This window comes from Portunus trituberculatus, chromosome 26 (assembly GCF_017591435.1).
Source record: "Portunus trituberculatus isolate SZX2019 chromosome 26, ASM1759143v1, whole genome shotgun sequence".
NCBI lineage: Eukaryota > Metazoa > Arthropoda > Malacostraca > Decapoda > Portunidae > Portunus > Portunus trituberculatus.
The window spans coordinates 1693738-1700053 of record NC_059280.1 but is presented as its reverse complement, the minus strand read 5'-3'; the positions used below and the strand labels follow the sequence as shown (position 1 = coordinate 1700053).

The 6316-nt window shown below is 43.9% G+C and overlaps 1 pseudogene; it reads right to left on the bottom strand.

Annotated features, from left to right (window-relative positions):
- Positions 1 to 6316, bottom strand: part of LOC123509154 — an 8477-nt pseudogene continuing 2161 nt past the window's right edge.

The window sequence follows — 6316 nt, the reverse complement described above, 5'->3', positions numbered from 1 at the left end:
TCTCTTTACAATCTCAAAAAACACACCACAGTGCTTCATAACCTCAAATACTACCACTACTACTACTACTACTACTACTACTACTACTACTACTACTACTACTACTACACCACTTTACACCCATACTTCCTCCTAACACAGATAAGCAGCAGTGTAGCCAGCAGGGCGTTTGTGAGCAGGGACACCACCAGCAGGGCGCTCAGATAAGGGATCAGCCAGAAGTAGTAGAATCTGAAACCACAAAGAGAGGTTTTAGGGAATTTTAAGGGATTTAAGTTTTTTTTAAGGGATTTTAGGGTTTTTAGGGTGTTTTTAAGGGGATTCAGTGTTTTTGGGGATGTTTTTTAGCATTTTCTCAAGTTTTTGGGTGTTTTTATGGTCTATTAAGGGAATTCACCTCTATAACCCCCAAACACATCCCTAAAACACCATCACACACCTTAAAAACACCAAAAACACCATCAAACACACCCAAACATACCCAAAACTGCCAAACACCCTGAAAACACCCAAAACACCCTTAAAACACACAAAACATCCTTAAAACACCCAAAACACCCTCAAAACACCCTTAATACCCACAAAACATCCTAAAACACCCAAAACACCCAAAATACACCAAAACACACCCAAAAGACCAAAAACACCCTCAAAAAACACCAAAAACATCCCTAAAACCCTCAAAACACCACCAAACACACCCAAAACACCACCAAAACACTCCACAGTCTCTCACCTCTTACTCAGCACCCCTTCAATATCCGTGCCTCTACGCAGTTTGAGCAGGGTGAGTCCAAGCTGCATTCTGGACCCCTCAGTGTTGGCGGACGACTTGAGACAGGACACGTAGGCTGCATCTCCGCTATCCACACACTCCTTCTTGTGGTACAGGTGGAATAGGGACGGATCAGGGGCGCGGATCACCTGTTTAGGGCCGTTTGGGGTCGTTTGGTTAGTTCCAGTAGGTGTGTGTTTTGTTTTTTTTTTTTTCTTGTTTATATACATTTATTATTTTATTTGTGTGTTTGTCTGTGCTTAAAACTACCTAAAAGCCTTTAAATCGTCCCAAACACCCTTAAATCTTCCCTCAAAATCCTGTAACCACAAAATCCTGTAACCACCTCTAAACACCCTAAAACACTGTCAAAACACCACAAAACACTGTCAAATCTCTCAAAATACCACAAGACCACCAAATCATCTCAAAACACACAAACACACAAAACACCCAAACACACCAAACATCCACAACACACTTAAAACACCCAAACATCTCAAACACTAAACACACCAAAACATCCCCAACACACAAAACACCTCAAACACCTCCAAACACTCAACCACACCCAAAACACCAAAACACACAAAACACTCAAAACACACCAAAAACACCCCAAAAACACCCCAAACCACCCACCTTCAAGTAATCTTTAGTGAGGAACTGCTGGTATAGGGCCTCATCCTCGCCCCCAGGCCCTGATGTCCAGATAGCCCCCCGCAGCATCATAGTCCCCCCTCGAGACACAGCTCATGCCAAACCCAAATTCCCTCCAGAAGCCAGTGTCCTCCCTGACCCTTAGAAGCTCAGGGATGGCAGGGATCTCCATTTCTTGAAGGGAGTAGACCAGTTCAGGATTATACAAGGAGAATACCATGGGGTAGTATACCTGGGGGGGGGAATATTAGGGTTAGTTTAGGGTCTTTTTGGTGTTTTTAGGTGTTTTTGGTGTTTTTTTTGGTGTTGGGGTGTTTTGGGGGTTTTGGGGTTTTGGGGTTTGGGTGTTTTGGTGTTTTGTTGTGGTGTTTTGGTGTTTTGGGGTTTTGTGTTTAAGGTGTGTTTAAGGGTGTTTTGGTGTTTTGTGTGTTTGGGGTGTTTAAGGGTGTTTTGTGTGTTGTTTGGGTGTTTGGGGTGTTTAAGGTGTTTTGGGTGTGGGGTGTTTTAGTGGGTGTGGATGTTTGGGTGTTTTGTGGGTGTTTGGGTGTTTTGGTGGTGTTTGGTGTTTGTGGTGTGTTTTTGGTGTGTTTTGGGGTGTTTGTGTGTTTGTGTTTGGTGTGTTTAAGGGTGTTTAGTGTTTGTGTTTTGGTGTTTTGTTGGTGTTGGGTGTTTTGGGTCAAGGTGTTTTGGTGTGTTTGGGGTGTTTGGGTGTGTTGGTGTGTTTTGGGGTGTTTTGGGTGTTGGGGTTTAGTGTGGGTGTTTGGGTGTTTGGTGTGTTTGTGTGTTTTGGGATGTTTTGTGTTGTGTGTGTGGTGTGTGAGTGTGTTCGTGTGTTTAAGGGAGTTTTTAATATTTTAAAGGAAATTCTAGGTATTTTTTTAGGGTTTTAAGGAATTATTAAGATTTTCAGAGATTTTTTAAAGGATTTTTAAGATATTTTTAAGGGTTTTCAGTAAATTTTAAGAATTTTAAGATATTTAAAGGTTTTTGAGAAATTTTTAAAGGTTTTAAGAAAATTTTAAGGTTATAAGTAAATTTTTGTACTACTACTACTACTACTACTACTACTACTACTACTACTACTACTACTACTACTACTACTACTACTACTAACCTGCTTCCTGAACACCACATTGGAACGACATCTCTGGAAGAAGTCTCGTTTGACAATCACATCGACGTCGCAGAAAAATAGCAAATCTGTGTCCTTTTGAGTGGCATGGAGGGCACCACATGGAGGCCCTTACCCCTGGAGAACCCCTGGGGGCCTGACGCTTCCCCCAGGGGCACCACAGACCACTTGAAGTTCGGGAAGCTTGCCGTTTGAGCTGCGGTAATGTTTTTGAGTGTGTGCGTGTTTGCGTCAAAGTAGGCAACAGTAAGGGTGATGTGGGGGTCGTGTGGTAGAACGGTGATTGCCAAATGGTGTAGAAATGTGATGTATTTCTCCAAACGGCCCTTCAGTGCTATGACGATGTGTACTGGCTGTTTGGGTGGTGTTTTTTGGGTGTTTGGGGTGTTTTGGGTGTGTTTTGGTGTGTTTAAGGGTGTTTTGGTGTGTTTTGAGGTGTTTTGGTGTGTTTTGGAGTGTTTTAGGTGTATTTTGGAGTGTGTTTTGGGGTGTTTTGGGGTGTTTTGGTGTGTTTTGAAGTGTTTTAGGGTGTTTTAGAGTATTTTGGTGTGTTTTGGTGTGTTTTGAAGTGTTTTAGGGTGTTTTAGAGTATTTTGGGTGTTTAAGTGTGTATTTGGGAGTATTTTGGGTGTGTTTTGGAGTGTTGGGTGTTTGTTTTGGTGTGTTTGGGTGTTTTGGAGTATTTTGGGTGTGTTTTGGGGTGTTTTGGAGTGTTTGGAATGTTTTGGGGTGTTTTGGGGTGTTTGGAGTGTTTTGGGGTGTTTTGGGGTGTTTGGGGTGTTTTGGTGAGGTTTTGGGGTGTTTTAGAGTGTTTTGAAGTATTTTGGGTGTGTTTTGGGGTGTTTTAGAGTGTTTTGAAGTATTTTGGGTGTGTTTTGGGTGTTTTGAGGTGTTTGGAAGTGTTTTGGGGTGTTTTCAAGTATTTTGGGTGTGTTTTGGGAGAAAGAGAGAAATTTGAATAAGTTATGACTTATTTTATTTATTTATTTCATTATATTTTCATTATCCTCCTCCTCCTCCTCCTCCTCCTCCTCCTCTCCTCCTCCTCCTCCTCCTCCTCCACTGACCTTGACACTCTCCACGCCAATGACCCGCACGACCTCCGCCTGTCCCATTTTCTGAAACAACACAACCCGTTTTCTTTCTTCCGAGTCTCTGTCTTGAAGAGAAGGTCATGCTCCAGTCCATCAGGGAGCCACCGGTACCTGGAGGAGGAGGAGGAGGAGGAGGAGGAGGAGGAGGAGGTGGGTGGAGGAGGGAGGTCGGAAAGTGTTTAGGAGAAAGAGGAAGAGAAGGAGAGGAGGAGGAGGTGGAGGAGGAGGAGGAGGAGGAGGAGGAGGAGGAGGAGGAGGAGGAGGAGGAGGACGACGAGGAGGAGGAGGAGGAGAAGAAGAATTGATAGGACAAAATAAAAGAGGAAGAGGAGGAGGAGGAGGAGGAGGAGGTGGGTGGAGGAGGAGGTGGGTGGAGGAGGAGGAGGAGGAGGAGGAGGAGGAGGAGGAGGAGGAGGAGGAGGAGGAGGAGGAGGAGGAGGAGAGAAGAAGAAGAAGAAGAAGAAGAAGAATTGATAGGACAAAATAAAAAGAGGAGGAGGAGGAGGTGGGTGGAGGAGGGAGGAGGAGGAAGAGGAGGAGGAGGAGGAGGAGGAGGAGGAGGTGGGAGGAGGAGGAGGAGGAGGAGGAGGAGGAGGAGGAGGAGGAGGAGGAGGAGGAGGAGGAGGAGGAGGAGGAAAGCAATAAATTAGATAAAGAAGAAAAGAAAAATTTGGATTAACACTCTCTCTCTCTCTCTCTCTCTCTCTCTCTCTCTCTCTCTCTCTCTCTCTCTCTCTCTTACCTCCCGCTCACGAGTTCTGGGAGAGAGAGAGAGCGCTGGACACTTAGAGAGGCGATCTGCTTGGCGTGAGAGAGCAAGGCAGACTCTCTCTCAGTCCTCTCCCTCTCCACCTCTCCCTCTCTCTGGAACACACTGTCGGCCTCGTAGTAATAGTAAGGCAATTGGTCCGTCCTGGAATTGGTACGGTCCCTTAGTGGTGCGTGGTACAGCGAAGTGGTGCGTGGTACAGTGGTGTGTGTGCGTGTGTGTGGTACAGTGGTGTGTGTGTGGTACAGTGTGTGTGTGTGTGGTACAGTGGTGTGTGTGTGTGTGTGTTGTTACTAATATTATTACTGCTACTGCTACTACTACTACTACTACTACTACTACTACTACTACTACTACTACTACTACTACTACTATTACTTACATGGTCTCTACTGGATGAGGAAAGTTGAACGGGAGAGAAAATTCTTCCTCCTCCTCCTCCTCCTCCTCTTCCTCTTCCTCCTCCTCTTCCTTCGTCTCTTGCTTCACTATCTGGAAACGAAAAGAAAAGAGAGAGAGAGAGAGAGAGAGAGAGAGAGAGAGAATTATTAGATTTTGTGTCTTATCAATCTTTATTTGTAAAAAAAAAAAAAAGATTACATTGTCTCTCTCTCTCTCTCTCTCTCTCTCTCTCTCTCTCTCTCTCTCTCTCTCTCTCTCTCAGCTCGAATCATAATTTTCTGAAACTCAAAACACAAATCTCAAGGTAAAAATGTGTCCCAGTACTGAAGGGGTTAAAATAGTGAAGACTGTGGCCATTAATCTTGTGCCCTCCATACACCCTTCCTAATGTCAATAAAATGGTCTAATGGTACACAAATCTCAAGGTAAAAATGTGTCCCAGTACTGAAGGGGTTAAAATAGTGAAGACTGTGGCCATTAATCTTCTGCCCTCCATACACCCTTCCTAATGTCAATAAAATGGTCTAATGGTACACAAATCTCAAGGTAAAAACATGTCCCAGTACTGAAGGAGTTAAAATAGTGAAGACTGTAGCCATTAATCTTGTAACCCTTCGTAATGTCAATAAAATGGTCTAATGGCACACAAAACTCAAGGTAAAAACATGTCCCAGTACTGAGCCACGCAATGAATACCACAAGGTTAATCTCAAGGCGTCACAGAGAGAGAGAGAGAGAGAGAGAGAGAGGCCGCGAGATCCAAACTCGCGCATAGACGATAAAATAATGACGTTACTTTTCACTGTACAAACCCAGCAGTGCTAAATTGATGGTGTGTGCGTAGCTTAGGAGTGTAGAATAGTGTACTTGAGGGTGTTTGTACAAGTGGATCAAGAAATACTGCTTCCTTTCGAGACTACAAAGATGGCTCTCATCAGTAACACGTCTTAAGGAAGTCACTACATTGATTTCATATATTTAATTGATTTTCACACGATAAATGCCACAGGGTTAACCACAGGGCGTCACAGGAAAGGGGGGGGCGAGATTCAGACCTGCGTAGGGATGATATATAGGGAGGAAGGCTGTGGCTTATCTAACCTTTAAAAGCTCCCTATTTAGAGAGAGAGAGAGAGAGAGAGAGAGAGAGAGAGAGAGAGAGAGAGAGGGCGCGAGATTCAGACACGCGCATAGACCATAGAATAATGAAGCTATTTTTTGCAGTGTCAAATTGATGGTGTGTGTAAGAACGAACGCAGAAAAACTATTACTACTACTACTACTACTATTACTATTATTACTCAAACGCCACCACAAATGTCACAAAACACTCCTAACTTGTTATATACACTAGAAATTCACCCTTAAACACACCAAAACACCCTTAAACACCACAAAACACCCCAAAACACCACCAAACCCATCCAAACACACCCAAAACACGTCAAAAACTTGTTATATGGACTAAAAATTCTCTCTCTCTC